Below are 22500 nucleotides of genomic sequence, written 5' to 3' on the forward strand. Positions count from 1 at the left end.
CAGCATCAACTAGTGATACCGACACCTCTTGTCATACCTCACATACAAATCACAACATCCGACATACCTTCCCTATTGCTCCCCATCCAATTATACCTATGGGCTACTATACAGTTACAATGTCAGCTCCACTATCTACCTACCTACTCCCTAGCTATTCGCCTCTACTGTACCACATGGGTATGGAATATGTACACCCATCCTGAGAACCTGCATGTAACCTATCCTGACCTGTGAAACAGGAATCCAACCTCACCTTAAACTGACCTTAGTCAACAGTCATACCTGACATGTAAACCTGACCTAAGCATGGATAATACTGACAGTTTAACTATACTATGCATGTTTAATAGGGGATGTAGCTATGTTATGTCTGTTACCCTCTATGAATGTGATCACCCCAGTATTAATTAGGATGCGTAGCTGGGGTCAATGTGGAGATCTGCACCCCAGGCCACTGCTGACAATGGACAAGCATACAGTCCGAGTGTCCCGGTTGACAGATGTGAAATAAATGCATGATGTTGCTCATGTGTATGCCGGAGCAAGCGGGTGTAAGCCTGTTTGGCTGCAGGTATGTGAGTACCACACTGGTGAAGCAATGTAGAGGCTAACTGAGGGCAAGACGCCACAACCAGAGGTCAGTAATGCTGTGCTATGTGCAAACAAGTGCATACCCACCTACAAATGTTCTACAGTGCCTCAGTCACTCTCTAGCTAACAGCTGTTATTGTGGCCATTAACAAAATAATCAGCACTGCCAGGTTGCAAATCCCTGACCCTGAACACTATAGTAGACATGAGTTCCACTAAGCCATGGCAGATACACATTCAGCTGCTGTGATCACAAACACATCATCTAGCACAGGCATCCAACAGTATAGGAAATGCATATAAGTGTGTAGATTAATACCAGAACACATGTCCATTGCACAACAACAGTATTATGAGCAGTCTATGTGCAGCACAGAACAGTACCTGTCCAATCATACTGTGAGAACAATAGTACTGCATAATACCGAAGGGAATAATGATATACGGTGCACACCAGGGGTGTGTGTGAGCATGTTTCATGCACAGTATGTCACACCTGGGGCATTGGTACCGTGGAACTGGGAGATGAGACTGGCCAGATGTGTGAGCAAACTGCTGCTGCAAAGTACCCTGGCAGGATGCTACCAGTGGGAGAAACACTGTAGACCAGCTAGGTCTACTCTTGACACAACAACAGGTCCATCCCTGGTAGGATGAACCAACAGTTGTGGGTCACATCAATGTCACCACCAGCATCGGAGGAGGATCAGGGGAAGGCTGGTATGTATGTGGACTAAATGAATGAGGAGCCTGCATACGCTTGGGTGGGGATAGCATACTGGAGGTGTACCAAGACGTGCAGAGAGGAAAATGTGTGGTGGTGTAGTATGGCAAGGCCAGCAACCAAGGAATGGATGGATGCTTTGCACATGGAGCTCGGGAGCTGGGGAAGGGAACATTTGTATGTCATTATGGTAGACATATGCAAACGAAGCAAAACAGCAATAGTGTAGTGGCCAGACCATCCACTTAACGTGCACACATTCCCGGGTCGAGTCCCACTGCAGCACATCCTATTTCCCATGTGATATCCGTATGTTACCTTTGTTGTGCTGTATAACCTACTAAGTAACATCTATATTTGCACAGGAGTACTGCCTTAAATGCACATATGAAGTGTCATACTGACTAAGGCACTAGTAAGCATGTGTAAGTGCATAACAGCAGTAGTACGAATGGATACGCAGTGGTAAGTGTGTGTACGTGTATTCGCATGGGGATAAGCATTGTCTACATAGATTGAGCTAAGTAGATGCGAGCTGAGTGTAAGATAATGCAACCCAAGCTTAGCATTGCTTAGCTCTGCGCATACACGTGCACACCTGTGTACTACCACTCAAATGTCTCTAACTCACTCTCTATCCGCCAGCTGGTGTTTTGCCTTGAAACACAATATACAGCCTGTGGAAGGGCCACACCCAAGACGCTGCACATCATACACTACGTGATGCACCATTAAACTATGACAGATGTAGAAAACCAATCATTCCACATACATATCATCCAGCACAATCAGTCAACAGCACAGGGAATGTAGTAATAACACACCACAAATCTCTTAATGCATTAATCACGGACATAGTGCACCATAATGTGGGCACATATAGGGATCTCTGTCATATCCTGCCCTAATACACTTCAACCGTTGCAAGTTACACAGTTATATGTGGTAGAATACATATATTGATGGAGATGATACGTCTGAAACACGTACTTGTCTGCACGAATGACTGCTATGGGGAGGGCAGTGTGTGTATGGGCCATACCCCATTCATTCCACATGCGGGCACACACAGGGGTCATATGTCACAGGTGCGTGTTTACAGCTACAAGATGGCTGCTTCCTTGTACAGTCTTGTTGCACAGCTGGCACGTACACCACATAGTCTGTCATGCTGACGGGTACTGGTGGCTAGTATCTGCAGTGGGTTACATCCGCACCTCATGTGTTGGGAGCCCTTAGGCTGTGTGCCAGTTGGGACAGGCCTGCATGGCTACTTGTCACAGTCACCCTCTTCCACACATCTATGCCCATGTGCCTGTAGCTTATTATAGTGTGTTGTCCTTATATATTTGTCTGCATTCCTATCCACTGTGTGTGCAAGGCAGGAGTGGTGCATACTGACATGTGTTCACACTCAGAGCTGCAACTTCCAGATATGTCTGGTCCACTGGTGTTTGCAGGCATGGCTTTCATGTGTTTGTGTGTGAGCATGCACAGTATGATCTCTCAGTATGTTGTTGACTGGCATTGCCTTCTTTCCTCAGGTGTGTGAGCATGCCCAGTATAGCCATCTGTGTTGCATGTGTGGACCACGTCCAGGTTGTTTGTATTGCGATGCTGACCTTATGTTGTACACCAACAGGTAGCATGCTGTGTCTGCAGGCTATCCATCAGTCATTTGCCATTGACTGTTGCTACATTTCTGCATAGTGGAGGGGGGCACCTGACTGTTTCTATTGCTCTACACAGGAGTGGGGGGGGGCACACCTGACTGTTATTGTATGCATACATTGGATGGGGGGGTGCACCTGACACTTGTACACATTTGCTAGGACTGTACTGGTAAGTCAGGTACTCCATTTCCTTCTGTAGTCTTACCTATCCTGCTGGCTAGGGCTTACCAGTGTAGTACAAATACTAGCTTTGTATACCTACATATTAGTGCCTGATTTCCTAGCCTTCACAACTTACATCCGACTGCCTGGCCTGCTGTGGTCTGTCTGTGTAGGCCTGGGGGAGGGGTTAACTATAGGGCACATTTGGAGGCCATAATACAGCATTTGTTTGTATTTGTCTTCACCTGTCCTGCTGACTGAGACTGTTGCTGGGTATGTGATCCTTCCTGACTGGTATGTGCGGCTCTTATAGAAACCTTTGTCACTCAGGCCATCTCCTGCAGTGGGTTTTGTCACCCTGTGTACTACTGGCTACTATGGTGACTCCAGTATGTGTTACAGATCTCATGCTGCCACTATGGGTGTCTCCTCTCTGCTGCTTTGACATCTGGCCACCCAATTCCCTTGCATGTTCAAATCCATACCATAGCTACAGGTAAAAACACATTCTACTCTATTTGACAATTGGTAGATTGATTGACTTACCTTGAGGATGTGCCGGACTTGAGGATGGTGCTGGAGAGCTGCCTATGTCGGATGCACATAGTACACTCCCTATACATGGTTAGGCACAGGTAGCATCATGTTTGGCATCCCTTTTACTGTCTGTGCAAGTTGGAGAGAGGTGTCATTCCCTGGGGCCCCTTCTGTGTCAGTGCATATGCTATGCGTTGCCTCTTTGCCAATGCCAGGGCATACTGGGCACGCCCCTTCTGCCTACTGGAGCAGGCTCAGGTTGTTCCTCTTCCGAGTCACTCTGTACCTGTACAGGCCTTGGCATTGGTGGGGGGTTGTGTAGCCCTGTCCCATGCTGTTCCTGCTGCAGCTGTTTCCGCAGGATCATATTGTGTAGCATAGCACATACCATTACTATTTGGATACATGTAGCTGGTGAATACTGCCGGGCTCCACCAGATGCATCCAGACACTGGAACCATGACCTGAGCATCCCAAACACATGCTCTATTATATGTCTGGCCTGTGCGTGTGCATCATTATGCCATTGTTGTTCAGGTGTGTGTGCATTTCTGATGGGTGTTATCAGCCACGGCTCCAGTGGATACCCAGCATCCCTCACTAGGTGACCGTAGAGGATGTCCACATCAGCAAATCTTTGGTACAGCTGAGTCAGCTGCAATATGTGTAAATCTTCATAGCTTCCATGGCAGCCAGCACACACATTCAGTATTATGCCCTGGGCATCGCATACGACCTGGCAGTTGATGGAGGGAATGCCCCTGCGGTTGATGTAGGCCCTACCCTGCTCACCAGGTGGTGCTTTGATGCGTAGGTATGTGCAGTCTCTAGCACCAACTAGCCCAGGGTAGTTAGCTGTTTGGTGGAAGAGACGCATATTGCGGGACAACAGTATTCAAAATGAAACGCTGTACAACAGTGGCCAATAAAGTAAAGTTCTCTTGGAGAATAGGTAGTGTGGTTAAATGATATAAAACTTAAAAGTGCAACATATATAGCAAAAAACTTGCATACATTTCCAGTACTTAAATTAAATGCACTTACAAGATATTCACACTGTGAATGCAGTTATACCATAGTGAAATGATGGCTCCAAAGTTTCCAGTCTTATGATGGCTTCAAAGTATCCACTCTTTTTGGTCTGATATACAAAGTATCCACACTGAAGATGTAGTAGCTGCTATGTGACTGTGATGAACTGTGATAACAGCTTAACCAGTCTAACAGATCAAATAAAAGCTTCTAGCTTTAATGGCAGTTAAAATCCTTTTATTGTAGGAAAAATTAAAATCTTCATGTCAAGTTAAAATCTTGATGTAGAATAAAACAGTCCCTATGTATTCCAAACGATATGTGCTTTCAGTATCTTCTTCAGATCGTAGAGATTGGGACTGGAAGTTCCTTTTTATAGTGTTTGCTTCCTTTACTGTTGAGACAATCATTCAGTCATCACACTGTCAATCAGCTGTTTAAACTCACCAATCCTCTTTCCTCTCAGCTGGGGGTGTTCCATTTCCTATACCTTTTGCTTTTGAGGAGTGTGACCAGTCATGAATTATTAAGCCAGATATTTCGTTCAGCATGCGTTGCTAAAGCATTATGTGGATCTTTATTGGTAATGTCTCTTTGATGTCTCAAAATGCGATTTTTAAACATCTGATTAGTTTTTCCTACATAGAATGCAGGGCATAGTTTACAGGTAGCCATGTACACCACATTGGGGGTTATACAAGTGGCTTTGACATTAAAGGTGTATTTCTTCTTTGTCCTTGGATGTTCAAATTCATTATTACAGTCAATCAGTGGGCATGCTGTGCAGTGGCCACACTTCAACGTGCCTTTATGTCCAACAATTTTATGTTTGCTAAACCCATCCTTTGTGCAAAGTAACCTCTTTAAATTTTTCTTGATCTTGTAGCCAAAACATGGTGTTTCACCTACAATGTCTTTTAGCTTGGCATCCTGGGTGAGGATTGGCCAAAACTGCCTTATTATGGATTTAACTTGTGTGTTGTCTGTGCTGTAAGTTAACATCACTCTGGTGGTTCTGTCTTCTGTCTTGTTTTTCTTTGGGATAACTTCTTGAACATTCACATCTTTTTCATTATAGCCTCTCTTTATTAGGTTTTGTTGTAGAAACAAAATTTCCTTTTCTCTTGTCTCATCTTTGCTACATCTTTTATGTATTCTTTGTGCTTCATTTTGCATAATATTTTTAGTGACACGCATGCTGAAAGAAATGTCAGTCATTCTTTTACTTATAAGGTGATAGAGAATGTATATAGTGGAATAAGGAAAGGCGACATTGAAAATATTACTGAATGCAGGGAGAGTAAGTGGATTGTGAACCTCCATGCTGATACTGAGCCAGGCTTGAATAACATCATCCCACTGAAACCTATACTAAAAGCTAGATGACCAACTATCAGCTAACACGGAGGTGTGTCTGGCTTAATAATTCATGACTGGTCACACCCCTCAAAAGCAAAAGGTATAGGAAATGGAACACCCCCAGCTGAGAGGAAAGAGGATTGGTGCGTTTAAACAGCTGATTGACAGTGTGATGATTGAATGATTGTCTCAACAGTAAAGGAAGCAAACACTATAAAAAGGAACTTCCAGTCCCACTCTCTACGATCTGAAGAAGATACTGAAAGCGCTTATCGGTTGGAATACATAGGGACTGTTTTATTCTACATCAAGATTTTAACCTGACATGAAGCTTTTTAACTTTTTCTACAATAAAAGAATTTTAACTGCCATTAAAGCTAGAAGCTTTTAATTGATATGTTAGACTGGTTAAGCTGTTATCACAGTTCATCACAGTCACATAGCAGCTACTACATCTTCAGTGTGGATACTTTGTATATCAGACCAAAAGGATTGGATACTTTGAAGCCATCATAAGACTGGAAACTTTGGAGCCATCATTTCACTATGGTATAACTGCATTCACAGCGTGAATATCTTGTAAGTGCATTTAATTTAAGTACTGGAAATGTATGTAAGTTTTTTGCTATATATGTTGCACTTTTAAGTTTTATATCATTTAACCACACTATCTATTCTCCAAGAGAACTTTACTTCATTGGACATTGTTGTACAGTGTTTCATTTTGAAAACTGTTTTTACTTGTTACTGATAGCTGTACTTTAGCATTAGGAGGTACCCTTTCTTTATCATATTGCGGGTCAACACCTCACGTGTGTTGAGTAAATATATATGCTAACTGGCATGTGCTGACATGGCATCCAGGAATTGGTGGAGTACTCTGGATGCTGATGCCTGTGAGATGCCCATGTTATCCCCAGTTGCAGTTTGGAAGATACCTGTGGCTAGTATACCTAGGCCTACACATACCTTGGTATCCACTAGGATGGGTTCCCCTCAGACAGTGTGGTGTGTCAGGTGTGGCCTGCACAGCTCAATTATTTGCTGTAGGATGTCTCTGTCCACCCTATTGCACTGCACTATCTCCAGCTCATGTATCCCCTGGTAGGTTACCCTGGGTCTGTACATTCTTCTCTGTCTCCTCACTGTGGGTTGTTTGGCAGCATTGACATCCTCACCACCCTCAGCTTCTTGCACATTTTGTTCTATGTTGCCTGCTGCAGCCCTTCTCATTTTGTAGGTTTGGTTTTAAAATTTCCCCGCGTGTATACACCAGTGTTGTAGAGTGTGGAAAAACCAGGGGGGTATGTGTTTGCTTGGTTTATAGTGGTGTTCTGGGCTGGGTTGGGCTGGGCTGGTCTGCTTCCTGTGTGATTAGCTGATTCTGACAGATTTCACCTGTAAGCTCAGCTAGGTCTCCTGTTTTCCCTTCCCATTGCCTCCCTGTTTAGGCCCTTGTGTGCCCCGCATGAACGGACTGCTCAAATGTGCATGGAGCTGCTTTTTCCTGGTTTAACTTCCTTTTTCTTCCTGTACAATCCATTGTGTGGTGCGCACACCTGCTTACACTGTGTAAAGAGTGCTAGGCAGGTTTAGACACACCCCCAGCTTAGCTGTGCTACACTAGGAGCAATCCCGAGCCACAGATCTCCAATCCACTTACAGTATGCCTGACAGCCCCCCCCCCCATGATGTCACCTATATCCTAGTCTTTCACCCAGCTATTTATACTCTTACACTCTTGGGACCTGCCTCACACCCTGGGAAAATCTGGGATTCACTAACCCTTCCCTCATTTGCATAGGATTGCCTGCTAATGCATAGTTACATGTCCCACACTGAGCCTCCCCCTTAGCAACCATTACGCACTGGCCAGGTTGTCTTCTGACTGCCATTGACTTGCATGGGAGAATACTGATTTTAGTTAGAATGCTTATTTTAAGTTTATTAATTTTTCCCCCCGATCCCGTTTGCACGTTGCTGCCCTATGCTTAACCAGGCGAGATCAGCAAAGATAAAATTAAACATTGTTTATTTTTTTTCTTTTACATTTTGTAATGCCAGTGGCCTTCTACTTGGACATTGGCATGCTTCCTCAATGATATGCAGCCTTTATTTGGTGCTGTCATAACTCCGTTTTGTAGAATGCTGAACTGTGCTTGGTTACTAACCAAGTACATTTCTGCACACTGCACTCGTCCTGCACAGACGGCTGCCAGCTTCCTGGATCGCATATTACCCTCATTTGCATGTTTTTTCCTGCAAATAAGGGTAATTTGTATACAGGAGCTCGGTCTGTGCAGGATTATCCTAGGCGCTCATGTGCACGTCCCAGGAGCTTGTTCCTGGATCACACATCAGCCATATTGCCGAAAATAGCTCTTAAACTAATCCTGCACGCTATAATGGGTTTCATAAATCCGGGGGAAAGTAAAATGCCTTTTAAAACTAGAGAGGTAATAGCTGTTTAGATGTCTTTATATATTTTGAGAGAGATTTAAGTCAGAGTCCAAATGGCTTTCATGGTGATTTCCCCTCCACAGAATTTGTGATATTTGCTCTTTGCAGGTAAACAGTAGATTAGAACATTTTTTTTTCTAAAATCTTTTCATGTACTTGGAACAAAAAATGGGCCTAAAGTCAGAAATCAAATAAAGGTTCGCAATTTTGGAATGGATTCTGACAGTGGCACTTTTCTGTATGGTTGTTAAGACATTTCAGTTAACTAACATGTTAAAATGTTGAGGAAGGGTTGTGTAATGCAGTTTTTATAAATTTTATTAGAAAAAGTGGCGAGTTTGTCTGCGCTGGGTACAAGTTGATAAATGATATTTTGTAACTATGTTAAGTAGCTTTGTAAGACTGAATTGTTTATAGAAGAAGAGAAGAAAGGATGAGAAGGGTGTTAATACCAAGTGAACTGGCCGGTGGTGGAGAGAGAAGGAGGAGGAGGAGCAAAGTGGTAATTGAAAAAACCTTGATATGATAAGGATGCCTTGCTCTATATTACACTGATAATTAGGAAGACCTAAATGAAGAACAGCATAATAACTTATTTTTTTCTTTTTTTATCATAAATATCTGTTTGATTTGTATAGGTTCTCTTGATCTACATTAGAATATTAGCTGTCACTCATCCACCCATCCATCCATCCATGGATCGATCCACATATTGAGTGATTTTTAAGGCACTTATTCCAGTAAGGATGACAGCTGAAAAGAGCAGACCAAACATCCCTATTTGGGCTTTGGGAATGGCAAGACCTTCAGAAAGCTTGCTTGTGGGTCTTCTTCCAGGGAATATTCCATGTGCACATTCTGTGGCAAGCAGTTGGGGTCTGTCTTGCCAACATGCTCAAACTACCTCAATCTAGAGGAATAGTAACACTACTCTAAGATCCTCAAAGAATACTGATCTTCACACCCCTTCATAGTGAGAGAGCCTAGCACCACTAGAGAAAAGCTCATTTCTGAGCTTGTCTTTTCAGCCACTATGCAAAGTTCGTAATCAAAAATGAAAATGAAACATAGACAGATAGGTAAACTGAGAGTTTTCTAGTAGGACACAGCTCTTACTTAAACACCACAGATGGGTGCAATGCCTGCAGAACTTCTATCTCTGCATCTATCTACTGGTCTGTCTCCTGATCCCCTCTTCCCTCGTTCTTAAATCCTCCACTTTTTCTGATAGATGAATTATAACATCATATTTAAAAGTGCTGATTATCATTCTGGCCACTTTATACTCAGGATTAAACTGCTCTGCTGCACACCAAAGATCAGAGTCATATGATGTCCATAGGACAACATAATCTTCAAATAACAGAGATGGAGCCTTTATCCCCCCCCCCCGCCGATGGTATACATTTCAAACCACAGCTGCACCTTAATATCCGGTCCAGGAAAATTATGACCATAAAGATAATTTTGACAGATTATCCAATAACCGATACATGGCTCTCTGCTAATCACCTCAAAAATGAATCAATTTGAATAATTTAATTTCATCTATGACTACATTATTTAATAAATGAAAAAGAATGAAGAAGGTGAGAGAGGCAGTATAATTTCAAAAGCTAGCTAATAACACAGGTTGCATCCAAACTTTCTCTAAAAAGCACAGTTTATTTACCCCTGTAAAAGCATATTATGCCCGTTCATAATAGAAATCAGTGAGCATTTCATAAGATGTGTGACATTACTTTATCCATGGGTATTCTGACAAAAATCTGACAGCTGTGAAATCAGGTCCAGTACAGTGGGAATATATGAAGAAGTCAAATTTCTGCTGATAGTATTTTTAAACATAACTGTAATGTACATAACATTTGCAGAAGGATGTACTGTTTAGAAGCTGATAGTTTATGCTCCATGAGTAATCCATGCATACAGTATCATAGAATCTGTGTAATCTGGCCATCTATTTTCCCAATATTCATCAGGTATCTTTCACTCCACACCATAAAAATGATTCTTATGTTATTACTACTTTCAGCATCATATATAAAATAAAAAGCAAACATACCCACAACTCTGGAGATGGTACAATCCCTGGGAAAGAAAATCTGTGCCTTATTCTATTGATAGCCTAATCTGTTAATTGTCCAGCAGAAGTCAAGCATGACTGGTAAAGAAAGTAGGAGAGTGACACTGACCCAAGAGCAGTGGTGACAATCGATGCTAAACCCAAGCCCATGTAAAATTGGTAAAAATGGGACTTGCTGTTGATGATAATGCTGATGAAATAAATACTGTCAATTTATCCTATCAAAATCTTTCTTTGCATTGGTACCTACAATTAAATACTGTTACAGGCTTTATTATTTCCTTAGTTATAAACAGCTTTTATATATATATCTATATTATCTGGAGCCAGACTCTGTTCCATAAAGAAGTCTGCAGTTGTGTAGAATTGAAGGCATGTATGTTTTACCTAGCGATATCCATAGGGCTAAGAAGATTGCTTTCTGAGTTCAGTAGTTATATGAATCTGCATGACTCCATTTTGGTGAGAATCCATTACTGGATTTAAGATAAAGTTACCCATTGTGTTCCTCCATGATGTTGAAGTCAGTCCTTCAAGATGTGTCAGTGTATTTCACATATTTAAAAACAAATTCTTGCACTAAGAAAACACATAATCCATTAGGCAGGGTGCTAGGTCATAGACTTTTCTGCCATTTCAGCTTTGAAAATTCAACCCTTTTGTTCTTGAAAGCTAAAAGGCTACCCCGACATTTGAACCATTTCAACTGAAAACTTAAGAAGTTACACTCACAAATAAAAATATACAACTTCCTAGGAAGATTCAGAGCTACTCTGAAGTCTTTGCTGTAATTATATGGTGGGATTTGCTACACACAGTATTCGAGTGATATGCAAGGAATAGTACAGTAATATTGATAAGACATATTTTATCCATTGAACAAGACAACATACGTTGGCTTTCTTTACATTATGATTATATGTAAACATAAACAAGTAGAAATTCTTGCACTATTGTATTCCAAAGTTTTTTGAGGATTAAAGGGGCAATGTAGCAAACAGCTCTCATGTGTGATATGCATATGAATTATAACACTGATGACAGATTTTTATCCACTGCATTAATGTCAAGTATGATGGCTTTGCTTATATAATAAGCATGTATGTACATGACCGACACAAGCATATACACGTATTATATATATATATATATATATATATATATATATATATAGATAGATATAGATACAGATATATATATATATATATAGATATAGATATAGATATAGATATATATATATATATATATATATATATATATATATGGGTCCACTTTGTAATTTTGAAATATTGAAATTCCGAAATTCATTATTTCGAAATCGCAAAGCCGAAAACCCAAGCACAACTCACAAATGAGAAAACACACAACCACGAAATTCAAAATCCTGACACTATGTCACTCATACAGCACACACATAAACAAAAACAACCCCCCCCACAATAAAACAAATGTATCTAAACTGTGCCCCCCACACCCCCCTTCTTATATATTCTAACTCCGAGAGACCGCACAAACAGAAAGACAAATGAAACTCACGCACACACATCTTACAGTTCCTCACACACGCACATCACAGTCACAACACATACTCACACACACTAAAGCCCCTAACCAACATACTTACACACACAAACTTACCCAAATTAAACCCAAACATCCACACACTGCACCAGCGGAAACAGAAATTCAAAATCTCTGTGTTTTGGGATTTTGAATTTTGCGCTTCTGCCAGTTTCAGAACTTTGAGTTTCTGCTTTGTGATTTCAAAATACTGAATTTCGGGATTTCAGTATTTCGAAATTATAAAGTGGACTCATATATATATATATATATATATATATATATATATATATATATATATATATATATATATATATTTATTTATAGAGAGAGAGAGAGAGAGAGAGAGATACAGGAGCATAAGATAGATTTTCACTTGTCTACACAACCAAATAGATATACAATTACTTCTATATGGAATTGGCATGCAGTTTACAGTTATGGACAGTTCATAGGTTCATAGGTTCATAGGTGTGTACTAGGCTAATGGCCCTGGAGCCTTTATAAGCCTAGCCCATAGAAGTGCCCTGGCGTCGTGCTGCTCAACTTTGCACGTATGTGTAGTTAAGCAAACAGTTTTCTGTGCAAAGACTATAACATGTCTATGGACAACAAGAATATGTTGAAAAAATATGCATCAGTATCTACAAGAATTGCCCACACTGAACATCACTGAAATATTTATCATCTACATTAAAAAGCCTCCAAAGGTAACCTCGCAAATATAGACAACATCACAGTATACAGGTGGTATCTTCAGTGCAAAAGTGTCCCGCAACCTCAACACATGGTAGGAACACTAAAGCCGTGTACATATACAACACAGACCTAACATTTGATACAGCTCAGTGGACATGTTATAACAGATAAGAGGGCATACCTTGGTATCAGGTAAATGCACTATTTCCTTATGTCGAATCAATGATATATATGCGTATGTCTCAAAATACTACAGACTTGAATGATATATTGGCACCATATTTAGTTTTCCAATATTATACATCACTAATGGGCCTCATTATCATGTAATGTTTCCGAACCTTATTCACAATACTTGCTGATCCAGTAGTGTTTCAAACCCTACAAGTCTTACAGAGCAAGCCAGCTACATTGAGGCAGAGGGATGAAGCCTAGGCAATGACTCAATAGTTGACTTTATAGTTGAAAGGAATTATTAGTCTTTGTCTGCTCAGCTCTATTTGATAGGAGAGATACTGACACTATGCTGGAGTGAGGCAAGTGGGCCTTGTGGCTCTGGGCCTTTCTTAAGAGCAGACATTCTCTTTCAGAATAATGCCAGAATATAAGGGTAGTGCCTTTTATTGCTCCCAGGTTTAGTTTACGCTTGCACCCAGCTGATGACCCCATCACAGAAGGGGTTAGTCACATAAGTTACACTCAAAAATTTGCTAACAAGGAAAGGGGGGCTTGGAGGGGACACAAATCCACAAGTGTCATCTAAACCCATTTAACACCCAAGGATTTGAAAAAAAAATCATCTTGCAGTAGAATATGCACATGATGCAGGACTTACAACCACAGTAAGTGTAGTTTTAGAAACCTGGTCTTTGCATGTATGTGTAGAACATCAGAGATGGATAGAATATTGTTGAGTATGGTCATGCCTGGATGCACATACAGCTCTTATCTGTTAGAACACTACAATCTGAGTAGTATGAACATATGTGAGTGCAGTACCGATTATTGTACCCTATAAAGCAGTGTGCAGCAACAAGTCAATATTCATACATGGTAGTACTACAATAGATTGTAAAACTGTAACAATACACTCACAAAACACTCCTAAACAGCACCATAAGCTACACTACATCTCTCACTACATCTCATCTCATACTGTCATGATAGGATATGTTATGCTGGTAAAATGTTACGTGAGTAGTGAACTTGGAAAATAGCACTCGTAGCTGTGGTTAATATATTACCTAATTACCCATGAGTACATGTTGCATACTTGCAGAAATGTTTATATGATTATATAACATTACACAGATGATATAACTATGTTCAGCATGCTTTATGTTTACCAGACAATGCAGCAACCATAAAATGAATATTATAGGGTTATACTATGTTCTGGGCAGCAGTATGTTGCTTTCTTCTTTTGGTAAAATGTTTGTATAATAAATAGAGGTTCACAGTTTGTAGAGGTTGGGACTAAGGGATCCTTGTGTGTTTTTATTCTTGTAGCTCTTATGTACTAATTAATGTAGAGAAAAATGGACCCCTCGTTTTCTTTTCTACTCAGTTCCCTTTCTGCCTTTTAACTCGTTGTTTTGGCTAACCATTCAAAGTAAACATAATGTAATTCCGACTTCTATTTGGACTTCCAATTTCTGTATGCAGAGCTGCAACAGAAATGAGTTCAGCTACAGTTTGCCTATCATCCATGAGACATTGTTAGACATATGTTTGTCATGATCTTTTAAGATAATTGTTTGATAATATGTGCTCAGTGTGTACTTTAATGCTGCCATATTAAAACTAGAGTATATTATGTATACACTGTACATGCATAGAATATTGCCACCAGAATTGAAACACATGTTTTACAGTCACAATATAACTATGTGGTCACTTAGCAAAGGTTCAAATCTATTGGTAGTTACCAAAAAACAAGCAAAGTACTTGTCCCAGTATGCAGTGAAATATGTGTACCCACTACCTCTCATTATCCAATCTGGGATACCTTTTTAGAAATCACCACATACAGAATAAAATGGAAGGACAAGGGGGTAATGAAGAAATACATCAAGATGAACGGGCCTTTTTAGAGCCCCCCCCCACTGAGGAGGTCTGAGAGGATAGCCAGCCAGAATACACTTCAGCAGCAGAATTGGACTGGTCGGGCCAACAATTCCAAGGGTCACTGGAGAACAAGAAGAGCTAGGAAGAGGAGAAACAGGAGTAGATAGTAATGGCAGCTTAAACTCAGGATCATACTCCCCACACATGACATTAGACTGTTTAATTTAAGTACCATTGTAGTGAATGATAGGGTGTTTTCACTGCTAAAAAGTGGCTTTATTTATGTGCCTAATTTTTGATCAGATTTGGTGGCAGCCTTGACACAGCTCAAACTGTATAGCAGGGGCATGAATTTAAATTTTTTTTTTCAACAAGAAGTGAAGAGCCAACACGTTTACCTATTAAGAGGAAAAGTATTTTTGTTCTTCCACAACATCCGATGGTATTTGTGTTTGAGCAATTCTGTGATGAACAATTCAGAATTATTTCCTCACAGAAAAGTGCCTTCAGAGATAATGTGGCTCAAAATGAGTTGCTGGCCCTGGATGAGCTGATTCATAACAGAAACATATGGGTTATGAGGCCCAACAACGGAGGGGGTAATGCTTATAGAATCTATGTTTTACTTCTTAAAGATACAGGATTGGATGACTGTACATAAAAAATAGTGTCTAAAAATGATATTACCAAGAAAATCAATTACTGTTTGTACAAAATGCTGCTAGAGGGTCACATTGACAGGGACACATATGAGTTTGTTACCATTAATAACCCAGTAATTCCAGCAATTTTTGTTATTCCAAATATCCACAATGATCTACTGAACCCCCCCCCCCCCACCAGTGACAGCAAAAGTTTCCAAAACTGACGCATTAGCAGTGCACACAGATAAGCAAGCCAAACATATTTATTTATTTACATTTGTTGACCAGGAGTGTCTGACTGGAAGTAGGTCCATTTTCAGTGGAGGCCCGGGGAGAAAAGCTCCACAGTTAAATTATATGGACAGTAGCTACATTGGATTTACATAGCAATTAACAATTTGATCAACATAGCAATTAAAAATTACAAACATACTTACAGATGAAGAACACAGTACATCGGTAGACAACTAGAATCTTTATCATCTGCAAAGTACATAACAGACATTAACAATTGTTACAATAAGAAGTTCCTGCTGTATAATAAGTAGTTAGGCTTACGAGCATCTGAGCTTGCTATAATTAAGGTAGTTAGTGGGGTGGAAAGAAAGGTAATGGGTGGATGGGGTGGGTGATATTAGAGGGGGAGTTGCAAGGGCATAGCCATCATGTTTTTAGGTGCGCTTTTAGTAAAGTTTTGAAGCGGGTGCATGATGGTACGGAGGTAATTGTCGGTGGGTGTTCCATAATTTGGCTATTGAGCAAGAGAATAGTGCTTCTCCAGCAGAGTTATTGGCTTTAGTGACCTGTAAGTGATTTTTGTTACTGGATCTTAGTGGTCTGGTGGTGCGATAGGGTTGGAGTAGATTCTGGAGGGATGGGACTTTTAGTGGATGGTTTACTAGTTTGTGGGCGAGTGTGAGTTGATACCATTGAAGGAGGTGAGGGAGTTCAAGCCAGCCCAGTTCAGCAAGTGAGACAGTGGTGACTACGGTAGGATGCCCCTGTGGCGAATCTGGTGATTTTGTTGTAGCAAGTGTCTAGTTTGTTTAGATCGCATTGCCTTAGGTTAGTATATATTGGAGAGGCATAAAGTAGGGTGGAGATAAGGTGGGAATTTGCTACTGAAATCTCTGCTGCTTTGGTGAGAAGTTGCTTATTTCTGTATAACACTTTTATTTTTTTGTGGACTTTTTTATTGTCATGGATATGTGAATGTCAAATTTTAGTTTATTGTCTATTTCCACTCCTAGCAATTTGGTGTGTTCTGTTGGGTGTATAGTGGTGTTGTCTTTTGCTGTGATGTTAAAGTGAGTTGTTTTGAATATGTTTGGTGGGTTGGAAGATGAGTAGTTTAGTTTTGTTTGGGTTGAGTATTAACTGGGCATCAAATAACCAAGTTTCAACAGATGAAAAGTCTTCCTGTGTGACATTTTGCAGTTTGGGTAGGGACTGGGCTGAGCAGATGATGGTTGAGTCATCTGCATATTGTATGTGTGCGCCATGTTTGGTGGCAGAGGCTAGATTGTTGGTGAAAATAGAGAAGAGTAGGGGTCCAAGGATGGATCCTTGGGGAACCCCTATAGAGAGAGGTAGTTGGGGAGATATGTCATTCTGCCATACAACGGATTGTTGGCTGTCAGACAGGTAACTCTGGGATAGGTTATTGAGGACAGAGATGAGTTGTTTGTGTGGAACCATGTCAAATGCTTTGGATAGGTCTATGAAAGTAGCAGAGGAGAGATAGCCATTGCTTTTATGCTGAAGGATAGTGTTAGTAAAGGAGAGTAAGGCAGTGGTGGTGCTATGGTTTGGTCAGAAACCATGCTGAGTATTGGAAAGGAGGTTGTTAGTAAGGAGGTAGTCTAAGAACTGAGAGTGAATGCATCTCTCTAGTATTTTGGAGAGTGGAGAGAGAATAGCTATGGGGTGGTAACTGGTTAGTTCTGTGGAGTGGCCGCCTTTGTGGAGGGGAATTATATGTGATACTTTCCACAGTGTGGGAATGTAACTTTCTGACAGAGATCGGTTAATCAAGATGGATACTTGGTGGGCTAGAGCATCAGCTGCGATTTGTAGGTATTCACTTGGGAGGTTTTCTGCTGCTAATTTGGTGGGCTTAAGTTTAGTTAAGAGTTTTTTATGCTGAAGGTAGGAACAGGAGAAAAAGAGAAGACAGTGGGGAGATTACTAGTTGAAGGTGTGGGTTGGAGGGGAGGGGGTTGTGTTGTCTAGCTAGTAATAGTATGGTTTGTGTGAAGTGTGTGTTGAATGAGGTAGCAATATTTTTGAAGGAGTGAGGGATGTTAGGAGGAGGGGTACTGACTTTACCTTGGTGGAGGATGGAGTTTATGGAGGACCAGAATTGTTTGGGGTTGTGTTGGGAGGAGTCTAGGGCAGACTGTTAGTATTGGAATTTGTCCTGTTTTATTAGCTTTTGACTTTATTGCGTAGTTCTAGGAATTTCTGTCTAGTTGAGGTGGTTTTGGTTTTGTGCCAGTGCTCCCAGGCTTTATCCCTGTTTTTCATTTCTGACTTAGTGGTTTTCTGTAGCCATGGGGAGGGTTGTGCTTTGGTTTTGGAAAGTCTTATGGGGGTGTGGAAATTAAGGATGCTCACAAAGGTAGTATTAAAAAATTCAACTGAGTCATTAAGACTGCGGTACTTTAGAGGATGCCAGTTACATTCTTTGAGGGATGAGATGAATGTGAGTGGGTTAAAGTTTAGTTTTTAACATATTTGACGGCAGATGACAGCTTTAGCTTGGTATAGGTGTTTTTTTGAGTAGGAATGTTGGGGAGTGATCACTGAGGCTATCTGATAAGCAACCTGCTATATATGACTGGGGGCTCATACTGACTAGTATCCAATCCAGGGTAGTGTGCTTGTTGGAGTTTTTATTTATCCTGGTTGGCGACTGGACTAGTTGGGTGAAGCCATGAAGGTTTAGATGATAGGTTGGATGGTTGCCAGAACAGGATTGCCAGTCAGTATTGAAATCACCTAAAATTACAGTTTCTTGGGGGAGATGTGGATAGACCAGCTGATGAGGTTTTCTAGTGGAGGGATGTTTTGGCCAGGTGGGAAGTATCATCCAATTATGCTGATGGTTTTATTTTGGTTTACTTTGAGGTTGGTATATATTATTTCTTCATTGCCTATTTGTGGAGCTTACAAGTCAAAGCAGAGTGCTCTCCAGGGGATGATGGATATTAGCTCAAACAGGTAGACACATACTCAGAGTTTTGCGAACAGTTCAGACCCGGACTGCGCTTATCTTATAACAATGTATCCACCAGTTGGATGAAGATAAAGGTGGTACCACAGCTGAATACTTAGAGTGGAGTTAGGTTCAAAGTTATCTTTAGCTGTTTGTGTTTGCAGATAGTTCAGACCTGGACTGCGCTTATCTTATAACAATGTATCCACCGGTTGGATAAAAGATAAAGGTGGTACCACTGCTGAATAATTAGAGTGGAGTTAGGTTCAAAGTTAACTTTAGCTGTTTGTGCTTGCAGACAGTTCAGACTTGGACTGCGCTTATCTTATAACAATGTATCCACCAGTTTGATAAAAGATAAAGGTGGTACCGCAGCTGAATACTTAGAGTGATGTTAGGTTCAAAGTTAATTTCAGCTGTTTGTGTTTGCAGACAGTTCAGAGCCGGACTGTGCTTATCTTATAACAATGTACCCACCTTTTGGATAAAAGGTAAAGGTGGTACCGCAGCTGAATACTTAGAGTGGTGTTAGGTTGGAGAGACACTGAGCTCCTCATGGGGCCTGTAGCAGAGTAGATTGTAGTTTTAAAAATGGTGCCTGCCACAGGCAATATTTATTTCATGCTTTTATATGCTATCTAGCAAATCTTATATTTTACGTGGCTCCTGGAATCTTTTGAGGAGTCTGAGACTGGTTCAGTTCTGTGAGGATTTAATTCTTGTGACAGAAGATGTGGTAAATGTATTTACGGTTATACCACATCAGGTAGGTTTGGATTAATTTTATAAGATGTTGACAAGTTGTGATAACTTCTCCAATTAGGAGACAAATGTTTTGGAATATTTTTTTTTTTTTTTTTTTTTGAAATTGGTGCTCAAAATCAATTGCATATACTTTGAAGGAGTGTACTTTCTCCAAAGAGTAGGAGTAGCTGTGGAGCAGCATGTGCCTCCTTATGTGCCACTGTGATTTTTGGCAGCTTGGGGAAGTATGTGTGTTTTTTCTTCTGAATATTTTGACAAAGTGTATGCTTATTTTAAATTCTTAGATGACATTTTAATTTTGTGGAAAGGAAGTGAGGTTGAATTGCATGCCGATATTAGTTATTTGGAGAATACCACTGGTTTCTTTAAATTTGCTTACCAATGTTTGACCAATGAGATTATTTATATCGATATAACTGTAGGGAAGAATTTGCTTAAAGGGCAATTTACTTCAAACATATATAGAAAGGACACATCTTCTGATATATATTTGCATTATAATAGTTGCCACCCTACACATCAGAAATAAGCTATAGTTAATGGGCAATTAGTGCAGATATGTAGACGTATTAGTGAAGATAATTGGTTCCTTAAACAAATGGACCTTGTTGCTGCCATGTTTAGATAGAGAGGATATCTGCAAAAGACCATGCAAATAGTTGTGAGAGAAGTAACTGAAGGGAAGACAGGTAGATTTGCACTATTGTTAAGATCAGGGGTTTGACAAAGATAAATTTGAGGTTGGTATATATCAAGATACAAAATTAACCTAGTCTCACCATTTGCTACAAAAGCATATACATTTGTGGAAGTGGTTAGGAATACTTGTGATACTGTTTTTACACATGAGTTTGAACAAAAAATTGGAGAAGGCTCAACAACAGTTTTTAGCATGGGTAGAAACATTAAAAGCTATCTGGAAAATGTTCAGCAGATTGTACAGGTGCCATCATTTTTTTTTTAAATGGCCAAGTGTGACAAATGCAAATATTGTAGATACATAAATGATGGACCCTATGTAATTGTTATCCATTATGAAAAAAAACAAAGCATGTCCAGTGAGTTAGAATTGTGAAATGACTTGTGTAGTATATTTGGCAACATGTTTTTCATGTCTGGCCTTTTATGTGGGAAAGACAACAAAGAAATTAAAGGGCAGCATAAAAGAACATGTTAATGACAGTAAGAGATAAATGTTAATAAATGCCCCGAGTAAGCATGTGATTAGTCATAATGTTTAATAAATTAATTTTTTTATCATAGATAAGATAAATATTAGTCAAAAAGGGTGGTGACTTAAATGCAATTCTGGAAAGTAAAGAACTGATATGGCAGATTGGCAGTTACAGTTAAATACCAATCTAACACTTGGAATTAATGACTTTATTTCTATAGCCAGCATTTTGAAATATAGAGCAACCATCATTTGACCTGCAGTTTCATTGGGGGTGGGTATTAGCCAAATCACAAATATCTTAGTTTTTTGGGGGCTGTTGTTACATATGGATTGTTGTTAGAAAATTTTATTTTTTATGGTGTCAACTGATATAGTTGCTGTTATGTATATGCATTCTCTATATACTGAAATTTGAGACATGGTTCTTTAAATGTTTTTAGGTTGAAGCAACCATGTGACTTGTATTGGAGGTGTGTTGTGTTATATGTAGCCATTTTGCAATTTTAACTCTGAGTAAGTCTCAGAAATGTAAACAGGGATGAAAGTGTTTAGTTTCTTGGTTAAGAATTAAAGCAAGAATATTTCACATATGACTAAACATGGGTGTTATTTTAGTGTTTATCATATCTATTGTTGTTAATTTAAGATTTGTCATATATACTGTTTTGCATACAAAGTTTTTTTTCTGTACAGTAGCATTGTTTTGACAATCTGTGCAACTGGCTAATTATAGAAAAATGATAAATAGCACAAAATAAGAAAGCATAGCTACTGCAATTGCAATTTACTTTGTAGACTTATATATACTAAGAACTGATCAGCAATCATATACTTTTAAGAGACTAACATATCAAGTATTACAGTACTGATAAAAATATAGGTATTGTTAATATATATTATGTAGATGGTGACTGCAGAGCCATTGTTACCTGCTGGGGTGCTGGCTGCAGCTCCCCAATCTGGACCTCCTCCTCAACGCAACAGAAAATGTTTTTATTCTCTGAACTGAGAAAATGTATTCAGAACTACCAATCACATACCCATGACACCATGCTCCCGTTGAGCTTTCCCCCTTTGCTGCACCCTAGCTATGCTTCTGGGTGACTGCACAATAGAAATGTTCTGCATCTGGAAGGTATACCATAACTACAGCTATATATCCCTGAGCTGGGAATGCATAGTGGTAACTTTGATCTCTGATATTATAAAAACATTATTATAGCTATGTGACAAATAGTCAGTAGTGATATGCAAATTACTGGTGGTGACAGCCATAAGCCATGTGCCAATAATAAACAGGCTTTTTTCTCAAAGTCTCAGTGTTAGGTTGCATCCAATATGTTCTCACCTGCTTTTTGGTCACAAGGATGGGCATGCAGCACAGAGTAATTACTTTACATTGCAACTTCAAGCAAAATTAGAGAAACACAAGTCTGTTACACACTTCCAGTATCAACTAAATAAAAATACTTGCAATAAGCATTAATATACTACATTCACAAATAAAATAGCAGGAACTTTGCAATCTAAGCCCTGCAAACTACTTGGTTTTACTGGATCTGACAAAGTAGATTGGTGAAAGTGCTTATCCAAATAAAGCTCTTTTGAGAAACATTACTGCCGAAGAAGCATTCTTTGAAATTTGATATATTTTTTTTTATTTTGATATGTTATAACTCATTACCTTACTTACCATTGTACTTAATGCCATCAAGGACTCAAAGACTTTCTAAGTCACTATCTG

Source organism: Protopterus annectens, chromosome 12.part0 (genome assembly GCF_019279795.1).
Source record: "Protopterus annectens isolate FY-2018-M chromosome 12.part0, PAN1.0, whole genome shotgun sequence".
NCBI lineage: Eukaryota > Metazoa > Chordata > Ceratodontiformes > Protopteridae > Protopterus > Protopterus annectens.